This window comes from Dermacentor silvarum, chromosome 1, assembly GCF_013339745.2.
Source record: "Dermacentor silvarum isolate Dsil-2018 chromosome 1, BIME_Dsil_1.4, whole genome shotgun sequence".
In the NCBI taxonomy this organism is placed as follows: Eukaryota; Metazoa; Arthropoda; class Arachnida; order Ixodida; family Ixodidae; genus Dermacentor; species Dermacentor silvarum.
Window position 1 is genome coordinate 430,488,501 of NC_051154.1, and position 18,756 is coordinate 430,507,256.

At 46.3% G+C, this 18,756-nt stretch overlaps 2 protein-coding genes across 5 annotated transcripts in view; one reads left to right on the forward strand and one right to left on the reverse strand.

Moving 5' to 3' along the window:
* The window catches only part of LOC119437682 (papilin-like), a 464,139-nt gene that overhangs the window by 181,015 nt on the left and 264,368 nt on the right, over positions 1-18,756 (forward strand). The gene's annotated exons all lie outside the window — the stretch shown is intronic.
* LOC125942581 (uncharacterized) overlaps positions 1-18,756 on the reverse strand; it is a 44,464-nt gene that overhangs the window by 5,607 nt on the left and 20,101 nt on the right. The window lies entirely within an intron of this gene.

Below are 18,756 nucleotides of genomic sequence, written 5' to 3' on the forward strand. Positions count from 1 at the left end.
ATGGCACTGACTCATTGTTATGCATATTAGAATAATGCAGCGAATGCACTTACGCGACGCGATGCACTTGCCGAGTGGGCTTTCCTCAATCGTCCTTCATTAACTGCAGCTCCCGCAAGATGTGATGCCGCTACCTGCATGCGCCCTTTCAACAATTGATCTGCCTGTGGATACCTCTGCTCGTTACATTCTTACACAGCACAAAGTATAAGGTATCCTGGCGTTGAGAATAAATGTGTTCTCATTGTTTAACACGTCCACCAGCGCAAAAAAAAGAAAGTAAAAAAACCACTTCACCGAGCTGTGTAAAGTGGACCTGTCCAACATAGCAATTATAAAAATCTCATGTGATGTTGACTGATACTGTTTTTTTATAAAAACGGTCTACGAATACCAAAAAAGCATTTTCAGCCGTACATCGATTGTGCTATAAGGAGATGTTAGTTTTGGAACGTTGCTTCTTGCTCTCCAACCGCGGCTTCAATGACAAAGCGAAAATGATTAGCTGTCATGGCAAGCGCTAAATATGAAGCTTGAAATTTACGAAGCTAACTCTTGCAGCACCGCTAGTAGTGGAATCAATAGTGCTGAAACCAGAACGAATTTGTCTTCTAGCGAGAAGTTCCTACTTTGAAGGCCGCCACTGTGCATACTGACATCGTGATTGATCATCCCATCCATCAAACCAATGGCTGGCGTCGCTATTGTGCTGTCTGCACGAACACGTCAATCTTTCGCCACGACACTTCCGACACACACACTTGGGACCGTTTCAGTCTACCCAATTTTGAATACGAGCTCTTCTGTCAGTAAAATTGAAAGGCGTTATTCATACGGTTTTCTTTTCCCTCCTTTTTTTTTCCTGTTTTTCGGCGACGCCGAAATGTGTGGGTACTGCTAAGGACACCCCCTTGCAATGCTTGAGCGGCACGCATTTAGCGAACAAACAAATGAGTCAATTCCGTATAAGACAACGCTAATTACGGTGCACTCGGCTTGCTCTACTTGACAGATTCACCTGTTGGAAACGTTTGGATTCTTCCTGCACCCGTACAGGCAACGGGGACGTGGATAATCACGGGTGCGAGACCGCAGCTAAAAAAAATGGGTCCATGGTTAGACTTAAAGCTAAGAATACGCCGATAAGCAATGGAGTGTCTGTCCTGGGCTCTCACGTAGCGGTTCTCACTGATGGGTCCGCCAACCGCTACCTTTATCGTACATACGAATGGAATGAACAACCACATTCAAGGACTTCTTTGTATATACAGGGAAAAACTGTACGTGATTGGTGCGAGAGCGTCGTGAGCTGTACATGAATACGACCTCCTTCCTTCGTTTCCTCTTACTCCTCCAAAACCGCCTTCGATGTGGGAGGTTATCTTGTGGTGCCGTGTAAAAGGCTGAAGTGTTGGCCGCCAGCGACAAATACGAAGTCAGATGCAAGCTATAGGTAGTAGAGGGAAATAGAGAGAGGGAAACTTGAATGGTACAGAACCGCACCGGAGAGCTCCTGGCGCTGAGCCGTGCTCCCTGAAGGGCTGCAGAAGATAGCGCCAACCTTTCCTTTCTGAAATGAACCACTTAGCAGTAGAGCTCCCCGCCCGGAGGCCTCGGTCGTAGGTGAAGCCCTCAGTGCAGTACCCCATGAGACCCAGCGATAAATTGTAATCCTGTCACTTATTATTACTCTGCTGAAATTTCATTGTTTATTTGGTTATTTATTTACCTAAATATCTTAGGAATGCCGTCACCGTTAATATTTGATCACTTCGCGTTACGCCGCCGCCCAACGCCGTGACTAATCCGAGGGAGTATAACTAACCTACTTTAATTAGTAAACGAAAGCTGCGTGCCTGTGGTAATATTCTGTTCGCAACTCTAAAGCAATAATAAATCGGGGCCTGTATTCACAAAAAGACGTCCAAGTCCAACGCTAGAATTGTTCATGAGAGAAAATTTCAGCCTATCCTGATGCTGAAAATTTACCCGCCGGGGTGGCTCAGTCAGCTAAGGCGTTGCGCTGCTGAGCACGAGGTCGCGGGATCGAATCCCGGCCGCGGCGGCCGCATTTCGATGGAGGCGAAATGCAAAAACACCCGTGTGCTTGCGTTGTAGTGCACGTTAAAGAACCCATGTGGTCAAAATTAATCGGGAGCCCTCCACTACGGCGTGCCTCATAATCAGGACTGGTTTTGGCACGTAAAACCCCAGAAAGAAGACGGTGAACATTTCATAAGCGAAGCTGCAGGTGGCCATTGGCGAAGATCACGTACGAACGAAGAGTTTTCTGAATTTGGCCCCGGGATCTGTACGACTAAATCGCTTCGTCGCTGTAGTTTCTCAGAGAATGGTTAACTGTGAAAAACACCAATTTGTGCGGAAACCTTCGCGGTCCGGGTAATGCGAAAGAAAGCTCATTGTGTCATTTCTCCGGTGCAGTAACTTCCATAGCCGAGAATATTTGTTGTGAAGCGAGGATCTCTTCGATCCACACTTCAGTGCTGCCCTCCTCCCTCCCCCTTCGACACTGTGCATCCTGGCGAATATTCCTCCGAATCCAAGGTTCACCTTTGGATTCAGCCCATTCACAGAGGCTACAGCTATTCATGGAGACACCTAACTTTGAGGTTGGTTTTGTTTGGATCAGAACTGACTTAGGTTCAGAACACTGATTTATAATTACGACTCGTTTATTTTCATATTTTCAGGCCCGGGCAAAAAAAAAATCAGAAAGTGGGTTCAGGAGAGGCCAAGAAGACGGAAAATCTTTATATTTGATGTCTTTGCAAGCCGGTGAATAGATATCACAATATTTAGGGTGTCCAAGCTATCATGCGCCAAGATAATAAAATATGCAAATGCCACGTAGCTGGACAGAACCAAGGTATCGCTTTTTGCAATCGCTTGGAGATATTCCGATTATTTTTTTGCATTCCGCCTAACTACATATTTAGTCTTAATTGAATAATTAACTTCTCAAATATTATAATTAGATGAACAGTGTCAAGGAGAAAATTATAGAGCAACATGAAAAACTCGTGATGTAGCTTTCTGTTGCTCAATACGTGCTACATAAAAGTGTTTTTCCGAGCGTGAAAGCAGCCCGCGAATACCCGCAGAATTGCGCGTATCTTTTTTTTTTTCAATTTGGACACAAGTTACGTGGGACTCATAGTATATTTCTCCTGCTTTAACAATGGAACACAGACATTGCGTGCTGCTTTAAGCCGACTGAGTAACGGAGCGTTCAGAGGAGAAAAAGTACTTTCCCTCGACCGTCATCTGCTCTTCTGGCCACGATTCCTGTACTTCTTGAAGACGACTGAGCTGTGTGATCGCCTTTGGTTGAGCGCTGAACACTGCTGTGTATATATGCGCTTACGCATCACTTAATTGGGCTTCCTTTCCTTCTCCCTTTTCTTTTCTTCGCTGTTCCCCCTCCCCTTGTGTAGGGTAGCAAACTAGGTGCAACCTCGTTAACCTAGCGGCCTTCCTTCTATCTCTCTCTGATTGGTGCCTGTTGCTGCGCTGTTTTTCTCGAAATGTCGCCCAACTATTTCTATATGGAACAGTGAAATCTCTCACGCGTTACCCGAAGTGTCCCAGCTTATAAGATTACAGCCCTGGTTAATTGGCCCACGTACCGCTGCATTTCTTCGGAGCTTCGGCGGCAGGGCGGCCAACCTAAACGTCAAACGAGTACGCATTCTTTTTGGCTGTAGTAAATGCACAGGCGCGCTTGGCCGACGCTACAACCCTTCCAGAAAGGCACCACCTTGCAAGAAAAACCTGCGTGCTCTTTATTATAGCGGAATATAGAGAGACCTATACTTCGTTGTCATCATATAGGTACAGCCGCGGCCTTAGAAAGACTCCGACGCTGCGTTATATCTCCGGACCAGGAGACGCACGTTTCGTGAACTGAGAAGTTTGGTTTCCGGAAACAGGCGTAATCAGACCTTTCTAGCATAGCATTATTAACGCGCGAATATCTGCTTTTTATCAGGTGATAGACCGCCTACTTCATGGATTGCGCAGAACTGCACAAGAAAAAGAGTGTGTCACAGATTTCTGGATGTAGTATCTTTCTTTGACTTACACTAGAGGGTTTTCGTTTTATTGAATTCGGTGGGTGTTACGTGCCAAAACCACGATTAGACTATGTGGTACGCCGTAGTGGGGGACTCCGGATTAATTTTGACTGCCAAGGGGTCTTTAAAGCGCCCTGAATGGATGGGACACGGGTGCTTTCGCATTTCGCTCCCATCGAAATGATGCCGCCAAGGCCGAGATTTGGTCCTGCAACCTCATACTTTGCATGCAGCGCACCACCATAGCCGCTAAGCCACCACGGCGGGTATGGTTTTGGTTTCCACGTCCGGCGAATCAATTTTGGACCTCATGCTAACTACTGAATCAAACGACATGTTGGTTAGAGGGCATTAGCGACCATATGATCTTCCACTATAAATTCAAAGTACTTTTTCAAGGTAATTTAAAGTGTTTCTTTTTTGAGCGTGAAAGCCCGCGAATGCACTCAATATACCTCGAGCGGCCGTCCCGCGGCAATTTTGCGTGTATTCATGGGCTTCTTTCACGCTCGGAAAAACACTTTTATGTAGCACGTATTGAGCAACAGAAAGCTGTATCGGGAGTTTTTTCATGTTGCTCTACGATTTTCTCGTTGGCACTTTTCATCTAATCGTAGAAGGTGGTTTAACATTAGGACTAATTATGTGATTAGGTCGAACGTAAACAATTATTTTTGTATATCCAAGTGACGGCAAGCAACAGTACCTTGGTTCTGTCCAGTTACGTGGCATTTGCATGTTGTTAACTGTTGGTGCATGATAGTGCATGATAGATTTATGTATTGATTTCATGTGCGTGAGCAGCCCCGCCCCCCCTCTCCCGAAACTCCTACTCCTATGTAATTCCCTCGGGAGTTTGGGTACATGAATAAAAAAAAAACTTATTTGAACAAGCGGTGTTTTGAAATCACCGCCTACCACCAATATAAAAAAAATGGCAATGCATATGTTCGCACGATACCCCTAAAACCCCATAACCATACACGTAAACCCCATAATTAAATTTGAAAGAATAATCTTTCAAATTTATTTATGGGGTTTTACGTGCCAAAACCATGATCTGATTATAAGGCACGCCGTAGTGAGGGACTCCGGTAATTTGGGGCCACCTGGGGTTCTTTAACGTGCATGTAAATCTAAGTACACGGGTGTTTTCGCATTCCGCCCCCATCGGAATGCGGCCGCCGTGGCTGGGATTCGATCCCGCCACCTCGTGCTCAGCAGGCCAACACCATAGCCACTGAGCAACCATAGCCACTGAGCAACCCTTAATGTTTATAAAGTTCCTCCAAATTGTTGGTGCTTCCCATGTATGGACATCTTGGTTCAATAAAACTTTGTCGCTAGCTAGTGTCTTGCTTTTGTGCTGTGGACTTGTAGTTTTCTTGACCTATTTTTTCTTTCCTCCGTTGGGAGAAGCTGGCGGGCTAATAAACTGGCAGTTTCTTTTTCATGATCGCAAGACACCGGCCGCTTCAATGACGACATTATCTAGTTTGTAAAGAGGTGATTCGAAACAAGGTAATACTTTCGTTGACCAAGTGTTATAGCAGCACTGAACATCCAAAATTGTGCGGTAATAACAAATCAAAAATCATGTTACATACAATTACCAAATTTACCTTTGGATAATAGACCAACATTTGGGTCAGTGGTCGGTCACCTACGTAAAACAGCCGGTCAGCGCTCGAAGAATGCCAAGTTAGTATGAATTTTGAGGCTACCTTCAGTTTCGAGCTATGCGCTGCGTCCCTGTTGGTGCAGAAATGCATTGGGCGTTCCAATCAATGCTTTACAAGAAATACATCCTTAAGTATCTTTGGAAAAAGCTGTGTGTAACAGCAATATACTTTATGGCAGATACATGAGACAAATGTCTCGACGGTGGTTATCTCCTTACAATTGCTGCAGTGTGCACGTGTATTGAGTAGCGTGGGACTGCACTTCCCGAATTGGTGTGCGAAAGTTATAGTTATAAGATATTACTGAATTATACTAAATGAACGTATAATATTGTTGGTTATTGCGCACTTTCTAATGTGCGCTGCTGCTATCAACATTGAAAGACGAAAATTGTAATTTCTTTTTGCATTCCTCGTTTGGATTATGTGGGGTCTATCCTCGATGCGACACCCAGTATATTGTACGACATTGTAAGTAGACATGGCAAACCAGCGATCCAGGCCGACCTCCAGTGAAAGCGCATTGCACGTTACCGTCAAGATTACTGGGCCGGTATTTTGTAGCGATGCGTTATGCTTTATTCTATACTAGTCTTATCATTAACCGCTCACGGCCTGCTGATCCCGTTGATAACATGAGCGGACCGTCGCTCTGATTACTGACCAAGCGCGAAAAGCACGAAAAGACCTTAGCACCGGAAAGGCATTGCTACAAAATACCGGCTCTGGCGACTTGTAACTAACTCGCTCACGGTACACGAGCAGGTACGCCGTTCGGAGAAGGAAAAGCTACATTTTGCTCACTGTACGCATTGAGTGACTGCACACCTTAGCGAACACAACCAGCTGCAACACTGCTGCCACCACCACTATCACCACACACTCCTTATCGCCGCCTTGTCGCCCTATGAGGCATGGCGTGTCACGTGACCAAAATAAAAAAAAGTCAGGAAACACCCCATTAAGAAAGCTATACTTGTTACGGAGAAATCGTATAGATGAATCCGGCGAAGTATAGATAATTAAAATTGGTACCGCGATTCGTCGAAAAAAAAGGAAAATAGAATGTACCCGACAGGATGGAAACAGGAGCAGCTGGCGGCGACATCCTCAAGACGATTTGCTTTAGCGGTGGTAGAGAACGCCACAAAATAATTTAAAAGTAACAAGATGAAGGTGGGCTCAGCCAGATATCTCTGACATATAAAAGGAGGATGTTCGCAAACGCTGCTGGATTCTATTTTTATGGCGCCGAGTAGAGCCCCCTCCTACTTCCCTACGTGCTGAAGGGTATTGGTAACAGCTATACTCGTTCCAGGCATATACTAACGAATCGAACAGAAAACGCAATATTCGTGACAGCAACTCAACTCGTATAGAACATAATCTGCATGACAGCTACTTAGCGATAACAGCCTCAAAAGCATATTACGGTGCCAACTTCTTTTTTTTTGTATAATTTATACTTAGCCTACATTGAAATGACTGAGGTCCTATTCCTCTTTCTTTTTTGTTTCTTCAAACGCAGGCAGAGACAGTCTTCGCTATACCAACCTATATAGAGGCACATTTGTCAAAAATATTCTAGACCTGGATATTACAACCATGCTGAGGCAACGGGATGTCAAGCGTATAGGTGGACTATTGTTCCCACTGCTGATAAATTTCGTACAACGGAGGCCTCCAAAAGCGGCGGAAATTAGGACTTGATTGTGAGAGCGACAATGGTCCAAGAATTGCAATACAGTTTTACTTGATGGCTAGTCCAATAGATAGTTCGCACAGACGTCATCGGGGCCGCCATATGTGGGTACTGGCTGGTCGAGAAGCGGCGCAAAAAAGAAACGCGACAGCATGACAGCGCGGCAGGTGCGCCTTGCGTCCGACGACAAAGCGATATAACAATGGTAAACGAGTGAGGCACAGTCACCGTCGAGTAGCAAAACAACGTGTGAGTGATAATAGTGTTCATGGACATCATCTAGGCCGCCATGTCCGGGTACTATAGCGTGGTAAGAGCTGCGTCCGTGAGGTCACATGAAAACTGTCTATAGGCACCGTGCATTGCAGTTTGAGCGTGATCTATGCGCCACTACAAGTGAAGCCTTGGGACGGCCAGTGTCAGAACCAGCAAAACTGGAGAGACGCTGTATACAGCCGCGTCTGTGTAGAGCGCGCGAGCAGCCGGCCTTGCTCTGCGGAGCGACGCCTTGTGGCAGCTGCGGGGCCTGACGAGGTGTGCCAAGGAGCATGCGCGGCCTAATAGACATGCAGATCGGCGCACGCTGCTTTAAACCAGAACCTATGTTGGTAAGCGCACGTGTTTTGCCGGTTGTGCGCATTACCCGAGGGCGCCGTCTTACTACGCGCGATCACAAGGGAATTGCGCACGTGAGTGATAATGCGTGTGATTCTGTCACGGCACTTGATATGAAAACCTATGTCATCACCAATCCCAGATAATGTTATCGGCCAATGAAATGACAACATCGCATGCGTGCTGCCTATATTAAACATAGGAGTGGAGTCGAACCTATTCGCAGAATCTATTCGCAATGACTCTCTGACTCACAGCGGATGAGCGACGCGCAATTGCTATTATGGGCGCACAATGTCCCAAAGAGAGATATGCGCAGCTACCCGGCGCCCTACGCCCACAGTTAACAGGGTCCTTCAGGCTGCTTATTATGAAGGACGAATTAGTGATGCTCCCCGTGCAAGTCGACAGCGGGTGACATCAGAAGGTGAGGACCACTTAATCGTGGCAGCAGCTGTGACCGATACTTACCTCAGCGCCAGAGAAATAAGGGACGAAGTTGGACTCGGAAATATCAGCCTTACCACAATCAAGAGACGGCTTCACGAAGCCGGTATAAGTAGCAGAGTATCAGCGCAAAAAGTGATGCTGGATGAAAGCCACCGCAATGAGCGACTCGAATTTGCGTCTGCGGTGGAGTCTTGGTGCCCGAACAACTGGCGCGCGGTTGTGTTCACGGATGAGGCCTCGTTCTGCATCCGTTCGTACAAGCAGAGGAGGTTGTGCCGTCCGCGCAACAGCCGGTATACGTCACGTATTCCTACCGCTGTTACTGGCTGCGAGCGCTGGGTACTTCCCTACTTCTTTCAGGAGCAGCATTGCTTGAAAATGAAAGCGCCTTTTGTGTAATCTCAAGCTACTAAGCAGTTACGACATGTAATATGATAATATTTAACTTCAGCCCTTGCAACTAATACTTTTTCTCTTCCTGCATGGTCTCGCAGTTTCGCCTTACTCAGCGAAGATTTAATATTGACATCAAGCACTTCCCTTTCTTTTTTTTTTTGTAACGTAGTCCATGCTGATTTACTACAAAACGTCAACGCAATACCTGTTAGTTTTATGCATATGTGACTCATCTCCCGCAGGTACGACTACCGCTATAAAAATTAAATTATGGGGCTTTACGCGCCAGAACCACGATCTGATTATGAGGCACGCCGTAGTGAGGGACTCAGGAAATTTGGACCACCTGGGGTTCTTTAACGTGCACCTAAATCTAAGACTACCGCTATGTCTAGGATACTCGTTCAAGCGGGCGCACCACTGTTCACGTGTGGGGCGTGGTCAGCCACACAGGCTTGGGACCATTGCATCGATTTTTAGGGAAGATGACCTCTGAAACGTACATGGACGTTTTGGAGACAGTGCTCATTCCGCACGTTCTCGTTGGCCCCTTCCTGGATGGACTTTACTGGCTACAACAGGACAACGCACCAATCCACACATGAAAGGCAATGCAGCAGACGCTGGACAATTTACGTGTGACAAGGCTAAAATGGCCTGCGAGAAGCCCCGATTTAAATACCATAGAAAATGTATGGGGGAATGATGAACTCAAATCTAGCCAAAAAGAGCAGGTCTAGCCGCCGTCACTGCTGACGAGCTTTGGTGAGCTATTAAAGAGGAGTGGCACCGTCTACGACAGCTGCCAGATCTTGTGAATCAGCTTGTACGATTCGCTTCCCAAGAGGATCGAAACTGTGAAACAGAATTGTGGAGGACGCATTTTCTATTCGAAATTAGGCGCTGTTTCTCGTTGCATATTTTTGCATAAATAAAAGTTGTTCTTTTTCTCAGCGTTTCCGGTTTTTTTTTTTTTTAATGTACAAGTCGTCGTGTCACTCTACTGATCCAACGAATCGGTCATTGCTGCTCTAACGGCTATGCTATCGAGCATAACGCAGTTTTCTCCATAGAACGACAAGGGAGCCACAGAAAGACGGGCATTCGAAGTAGTCTGCAGCGTCCTAACAAGGGGAACCACAGGAAGGAGGCAAAGTTTCAACGACAAGGTCCCTTATGGAAACGTTGTCCGTAGTCTGAGACTTCTCTTCTTCGGCAATGGCTGAACACGCCACGTCCTGTAATAAATAACGTTGAGCCAAAATACAAAATAACGCATTATCTATAAGTGCCAAGGGCAGGCCGAAGACGGCATCAAAAAAATTAACGCCTCGATTTTCTTTTTACGCCGTTGTTGGCGTTATCATTTTTTCGTATCACCGCCTAACCGGAACGGTCAGAGAGCGTGCATAGTTTGTTGTGAGAGTCGGGCGCGTGTTATCAGCTGAAACGCGTAATCTTTTGACATGGAGATACCGAGAGCGCCCCGAGGAAGCGTACGTATTCGGTTAAACAACGGCCCTTTTTAATGTTGCCACTCGTGCAATGCAGTCTGCATGTTTATTAGGACGCGCATGCTCTTGGGCACAGTGCGTCAGATCCCGCAACTGCCGCATGGTGTCCCCCCGCAGAGCAAGGCCGTCTGCTCGCGCGCTCTACACAGACGTGGACGCGGCTGTACATTCGCCGCGATACTTTCGATCACTTATCACAAAAGAAGACTGTCCGAGTTGTGAAAATATCAAAGTGCGCATGCTCTGCATATGATAGCACGCATTCGCAATCGATATGAGCAGTGGGGACAATTGTGAGCTTGATATCGTCAAAGCGCAGGGCATACCTCTCAAACGAGCGACAATAAGAAAGCCGTTTTCGTTCGGACTGGCGTATCATTTTCGTCACCTCTCTAGCGGCCGGCGTCTGCAATACTGGGGCGAAACATGAAATGTCGTAGCGCCATCTGAACACTGAACGGTGACAATAATAAAGCCGTAGAGCGCCGTAGGAAACCTCTAACTTAAGTTTCTATTTTCCTACTTGTAACGTGATCAATGTGTGTGCGCGCTAAAAAAAGCCCCCCACCCACCCCCCAAGAAAATAAAACAAGCACGTGTCATGTCCACTTGTGTGCTACGATTGCATGTTCTCAAACGTGCCGCGAATGAATTCACAGTGCATTTATCCTGGTGTGATGCCGCTTAAAAAGCGACAGGGCAGAGAAGCTGGGTGTGGCCGTGCGATTTACTCTAGTAATGTGTCCCTCGCGGCAGTTCATGATAGTGACAAGCAGGCTGCTCTGTCATTGCCCTGACACATTTAAACGGCAGCACACAGGAACAAATGCCCTGTTCGTTCATACGCAGCGTGTTTGCGAGCACCGCAAGCGTGGTGTTCAAGCGAGAATTTCATGTGTTCTTTCTCCATATTTCGTGGGCTTTGCTTAGGAAGGAGAAAAAGACCGATTATGTAACAAGTAGGCATTTGAAAACTGCCGAGTATGACGTTGTCTAGAGGGCTGTACAATTTTTTTTAGGTTCTGTCCTAAGCGAACACTTGTGAACTGGGATAATTATACTTGATCATTTGTGCCATAAACAGGATACAAAAATAGTGCCCCGACTTGCTCCGTACACTATCCAACAACATCGACTTGCTCGCGTCCTACTGGAGTGATTCGGCATATTCTTAAACCCTTTCAAAGTTACATGGGACACCCTGTATGCGTCGTTCAAACAGGTTTAGAAGTGCTTATTTTTGCGGTTGTGTATAGTAGATGTGAAATAGGTTACGGCTCTTGTTGAGAGTAATTCGATGCGCTTTGCCAGACCACCATCATAGGCTCGTGAAAATAGGGGCTTCCAACATATAGGCGCCGCTGTAATTCAAAAAGCTGCTGCCTGGAAGCCACTGCGTTCGAGCCGAGGAGGTGAAAATTTAAAAATTCTGGGGTTTTACCTGCCAACGTCACCATATGATTATGAGGCACGCCGTAGTGAGGGACTCCTGATTAATTTAGACCACCTGGGTTTCCTTAACGTGCACCGAATGCCCGGTACACGGGCGTTCTTGCATTTCATCCCTATCGAAATGCGGCCGCTGCGGCCGGAATTCGATGCCGTGCCCTCGGGCTTAGTAGTGCAACGCCGAAGCCACTACTTCGCCACGGCGGGTCAAGGTGCAAGTATGCCAAATTAGATGGATGAGGTTGTTGTGCGTATAATGGCGGGAGGACCAATGAGTATAGGTGGTTTATTATGCAGTTAACATTTTTGTTTGCTACTGTTATTCAGATCACGCAGTGAATGGCCAAGAGACGGCTGTACGACGTTTGTGAACCGGAATGTTTGAGTCAAAAAGGAAAAAAAAGGAATTTTTTCTCTTTAAGATAGACTCCGTTGCGTGAACATTTATGACCAGATGTGTTGGTCGTGCCTTGTGCGTCATAGTTGACATAAACAGGGAATAGACAACCTGGAATGGGGACCGCAATGTAAGCGATTAGAAATAGGGTAAGCTGTAGGAGTTGTCACATGTTCATGTTTCACTGTTTAGCGCAAAATTTAAGCAGGAGTTGAAGGGAGACTATATGTACAACTAAAGCGCTTACTATAAACTGAACGTTTAGTTTGGAGGAAATGTTAAAGAAATGAAAAATAACGCTGGATCCGCACTTGTATTGCAAACAAGTTCTTTCAGAGGGCGCACACAAGTTGCGTTAACAAGATTTAAAAGGACCATGAACAGTTTCTGCGGGCAAAAAATAAATAAGCATGAACTGATTGCTCTTCCTTGTCATTTATGTGTGTGCGTGTGTCTATGTGGTCGTACGTGTTGTTTATGTGTATATGTGATAGCTGAGTATATCATAATTATCACCCAGCACCTGGAGTACCGTGCCAGGCAATCAGCTAGGCTAACATCTCCAGCATATGATTAAAGCTTGCATCTCTCTCTAGAAAGGATACCACTTTGTCATGAAATGATTGAATCGAATTCGGGGGTTTTACGGGCCGAAACCACGATTTTATTATGATGCATGCCGTAGTGGGTGACTTCGGTATAATTTTGACCACAAGGAGACCTTTAACGTGCCCCCAATACACGGGTCACGTGTGTTTTCGCATTTCGCCCCCATCGAAATACGGCCGCCGCGGCCGGAATTTGATCAGGCGACCGCATGACGTGATAATCAAGGCTTGCTGACGCATGTCATCCCGTTTTACTTCATCTGGTATGCCTCACTGATTTCTGTGGTCAATTAGTCGCCGTGGCTGAACAAAACCAACGCACGATCTAAATATGGGGCGCATCCGCAGTTGCGGTAATGCTTGGTCAAGTGGGAAAAACTACTGGTCCCTTGAGTGAATTATGATGCTCTCTTAGGCGCACGTTCATGAATTAGCCAGTCTTCCCAACGTATGCATTTGACCACATCAGAAAGAAATAGCATGCACTAACCCTGACGCGCACGCGACAAATTTGGTTTCATGCTTTAGAGAGCTAACCTCCTTTGCCGGCTCGCCCTTTTCAGTTCGTTTGCGGACGGCTGCGCACACCTAGCCTTTGTTTTTTTGCTGGAAATACAACGTCAGGGCCGTGTCGTGAGGCCGGTTTCTGTGGTGAATATAAGGGATGACCGTCACCTTTCTTTTTTGTTTGGTTGTTTCGTTTGCACGCTACAGTTGTTCAGATGAGACGCAACTTCCTCTGGGTAGCCCGCATTCCTCACTCTGGTAATTTGTTCAGTAGCCAACTCATTCATCATGTGTGCGCAAGACTTGTTCCGTGCGGATCTTAAAGCTTTGATACCATTGTTTGCTATCTTCGAGTGCACTGGTGGAAACGTTAATGTAGGTTCCACTGATCGCGGACTGTGCTTTATAGGGGTCTTACTCAAGTTCGTGCGTGCGCACCTGAGCCTTCTCTGTGTCGCAACACGCCAGCGGAGCGGCAGTCGCTCGCTGGCATTTTCGCAGCAGCCCTAACAGTCAGAATTGTGACCCCTAGCTCGCGGTTCGCAGTGAGTTGCGACCACGGCAGACCCAGGCCAGGGGGACAGTGCGAGTCTTTCACTTGAGATGTTTATTCACTTTAGTTACACCAACCAAGGCAACAACAAACAACACCACAGAGGCGCAGCATTTTCCACGGCCGAGACGAAAACCGCACAATGAAGGAAACACACAAGAGGCTCATAAGGGTTCAGCTCACCTAGTGTTTATCCACGCTGGGGCTCAGTAGCGGTTAGTCGCTCACGAAGGCCTGGCGCTGCAGGGGTACAGCGTGCGGCGGTCTCTGCGGCTAAGTTGAGTTGCGGCCAGTCGCAAGCTCGTCAGCCCAAAAACGAAAACGCATCGAGGGAACGGCGTTTCACCCCAACGATGCAGAGGGAGTCTCCCCGGTTCGAAGAAAGGGGAAATGAGGGAACTGGGTGCCTCGGCAGCAACGTCGCAGCAAGGCTCGAAAGGCGACGGTAGTGGCGAAAGCTGCCTTCTGCAGGCTGCCCTCCGCGAGAGCGCGCGTCATCATCACGAGATAACCGCGCCAGGCCACTCCGAAGATATCGGAAAGCGTGTGCGTTCCCACAAGTTCCAGCACAGATGCCTTTTGCCGAATGTTAATTCGAGTCCAGAAATTGCAACTGATTGCTTGAAGAAAACTCGCACGCGAAACTGAACCCGCTACCTTGTTCTTTGAACGTTTTAAACATAATTTTGTCTACATTCTAGTGTGCATTTACTATTCACAAGCGTTATGCTTGCACCATCCGTTAGTTAGTTTTTATGTACGTGTTTCCGATACATTGATTTTATTGGTACCTGTATACGCAAAGAAAGTCATTTCTTGCTTGATTTTATATCACTTCTTCCTTCCGGGCTTTAGACACCGTCATACATCTTTCAGACAATATATTATTTACTTCGACAGCTGTTTTCAGGAACTCAAGACTAGGTTTGTCGTGTCCCCCCTTTTCAATTACGCCTACTATCATCGTCATGCTGCATTTTAATTCTGATGTTCACCGTCGCCGTATGGCGATGAAAAACAAAACAACGCCCACCACCACTGCAATTCAAAACGCATGCCCCGGCGGCAACGTGTAGTTGGCTGCTCGATGCGCCAATTAAGGCGCTATCGCGGAGCTTCCAGTCTGACAGCTCGTGCGGCGGTTTTGTGCCCTACAGAGACTTTGAAAGTGGTGCCACCTGTGGGATAATTTCGGAAGCCACAACATGTATTGAAGTAGCGGACGGGCGCGATACCTTGGGCATCGCTAAGCTGTCCTTATAGATACCGCGGTGTCCACATTCAGAGCCTGCTGCAGTCAAAGCAATTTAGTTCGCGACCACAGTAATCCCTGAAGTCTGCAGAATTATTGTCACTCGATTCACTCACTATTTCTTGAAGATCAATAAACAATTATTTCAATGTGAATTAATGTGTGGTCTATGACCTGATGAATAATCACGAGAGAAACATCGGGCTTGCGTTGCAGCAGTGGTGGCGCTCAAGCGTATGGCGGAGCCTCTCGTGGCAATGTCACCTATCACATCCGCAGCAAACATTTATCAAAAGGGCTCATAGAGACGAGTGACAGTCTTACGCTCTATTTAGAATGGACTAACGTGGAATAGAATCTACCCACCGATCCCTCTGGCACTCGCTACTCGCAGATGCCCGGGAGAACGGATTTATTTGAGGGCAATAAAAACTTTGTGTGGCAATATAACGTGTTCGATCCCATTAGGCACGTATGCGACATCAGTCCGCCAACTCCTGTTTGCGTGAACATCTGTTTTCGCGGCATTTCAACCTTCCGTTGCACGGCGCCGTGATTTTCGACCAGCCACCGCAAGCTAAGGAAGGGGAAGCGGCCCAATCACAGACGACGGCAACACCCTCCTGATGACGTTTTCTACATTCATTGCGCTAGCTCAGCACATCCAAGCCCTCTCCACTTCTGCATGCTCCTCGCCTCTTGTCAGCCAATTACATAAGAACAACCTGTCACGCAAAGCAGTGCTATGCACTTTGAAAGCACACAAAAATGACACGTCATAAATGAAGAGAGCGTTTGATTGGCTGGTTAAAACAACGCTACGAGTGACCGCCCTACCCTTGCTCACAGGTTGGGTAAATTTGATGTCAGAAGATTGAAATAAAAACAGATTGGAGTAGGTTTACGTTATAGTCCCTTTGTAGTACTCGAACTAGAAATAAAGAGGACAGAAGTACATTGGACCGGATATATCGTGCAGTTTTAATCATGTTCTCTAACCTTTCCTGCTATTGTCAGAATCTGTCAAGAAACGGAACATTTTAATAAGCTCGAGAGAGTTGAGCGGTGTGGTGACAAAGAAGCTGTCTGCTGGCCATGGTGTTCCAGATGGGTATGGCAGGGGCTATTATCATTGTAAAATATTACAACAGTCGGTTGCAGACAAGACTGTAATAGGCAAACGCCTTTTCAAAACAGAAGCTCATGTGCACAGCATCTTTGACGGGAGCGATGTGTAAAAAATAAATCTATAATGAAGCATAGGCAGTACCGCAGAAGGTATACAAAAGAGTAAGATAAAAAAAAATTGTTGTCTGACACGACTTCAACAGTGGGATTCTGCGTAAAGTGCTAAGAGAACATTTCAGTGGTGTTTTTTTTTCCTCATTCGGGGGCTAAAAAACAGGTTTCCGTGTTTAAATCCTCGTTTGCTCTTTCACCTATTTACTGCGCTAAGAAGTCAGTGTACGATGGGGCCGACAATATCCGTTATCAATAATAAAAACAAAAAGAAAGCAAACTTTGCGGTGGCGAAAGGTAAAGCTTGTGATCGCCAAGAGGAATTATGTGGCCGAATTGTACCGCTCCTTTCTTACAACCGACCGCTGTTTGAATACAGCAGCACATGTGCACGTTTAGAAAACTTGAGAAGGTATATATGAGGGAACAGTGGAAATTATACAATGAAACCAACTGATGTAACACAAACATTTTTTTAGGAAAACGTGTGCTTTTTGAAAGGAGAGCAAGCTAGAAGGTAGCAAAATTTTAATCAATTTAAACTGTAATTTCGCTGCATAATAAATATTTAATCAGTAAGTTAACTAGGTATTCTTCTTGTGTCATAAAGGAGCTCGCATACGGTCACGCATACGTTCCTGTAGATGCTCCAAAGGAGAGAATATTTTCAATGTTTATAGTAAGGCCTAATTATCAGAATGGAATTTCGAAGCATTTTTTTTTCTCTGGATTGCGAATCGACGACAGGTTAATAAAAAATAATCAAAGGTTTCAGGTTGTTTGTAGAAAGGACATACAGGGGACAACGCCAGGCCAGACATGTGCAGATAAAAATTTAGTGTTGGAATAATGCATCCTAATTTTGTGAGGGAGATGTCCAATTTCCGTGTGAAACACCATTGATTGTCCCAGTGGTAAAGGAACTTTATTAATTCTGTGATTTGGAATGTCTGTTTTGCGGGGTATGTTAAAAGAAATAATTTTCTAAATCTAGCCGCGGTGGTATAAGCAAAAGTTGGCAGAACATACATGACTGGTCCATCTAGCGATGCATCTAGGTGCAAGTGTGTCGGCCATTTCATTTAAAAACAAACGACGGTGACCTGATACCCATCTCAAACGCACCGGACATAAGGTCAAAGAGATTATTGATTCTAGTTCATTTAAAACTGTGCTCTCTTAGGATGAGGTGTGTGTTGTGCTCACTGACAATTAATTGGTCACTATTACAGCTGTCGAAGAATTTAAAGGGAGTTTTAGAAGAGCTTCTGCCTGAAATAGCGGTGTAAAATGAGGAAGTCGCATTGAATACGACCAACATAGCACCTCAAAGAAAGTGCCTGTAACCGCTTTCTCTTCACACATTTATGCATGCCTCGCTATTACATTATTGATTTTCAGTTGTGGTAAATGACCCTTTAATAAGCCGTTTAAATATCTAGCGGGCAGGATTGTAGCATTGGAAAGAAATATGTTGTCAAATTCAATGCTACTAATACTTACAGGCTTTCTTGGGGGAATGAGTTCGTCTATCTGAATTTTTAATGGTTCTACTTGTGCTTGCACAAAAAAAGGTCGCAGTTTCGCCCGACAGGCGAAGCATCGGTTTCGATAGCAAATTAGTGGACAGCAATACGAAGTAAGGATAGCAGTTTTATCGGCCGTATAAACTTGTAAACATAGGCATACTAACTAAATTAACTAGCAAGGTGTCACGTGCTCTCAAGCAAACATGAACGCATCTCACTCGATTACCGCGGAAACTCGCTGTCAAAATGCTGGAGTGAGGAAGCGCGGTGACAGCAGCGAGCGAATTGACCTTCGTGCTGTCTCTCGCATCAACGCGAACTAAGCCGCGAAAACACAGCGCGCGGCGGACTCTGTACCCGTCGCAGATGGCTTTCAAGATACAGCCGCCCGGGCGGATGCGTGCTGCGTAGAACGCCCTGCCCCTCCCTACCCTGCCCTCGGAGCCTTGCAGCCCGGTGGGCTCTCGGGCCAAGTGGAGTAGCACGCCCCCTCCCCCTCCCTATCCTCCATCCGAAGCGTTGCGCGCGAATTGAAGACAGCGCACTTCCTTCCCGCTTCCCACCCTTGCCTGAGCGACATTGAGCCGCGATCGCGGGCTCACCCTCTCACGCTTTTACTCGAACATACGGCGCACGGCGACGATTTTATCTCCCGTGGATTTTATACGGAATTCACGGCGACGCCGATGGCAGAATGCGCCTGGAGTGTCCATATAATTGCTATTGCAATAAAAGAACTTGCGGTTTGTATAGACGGGACCATGTTTCC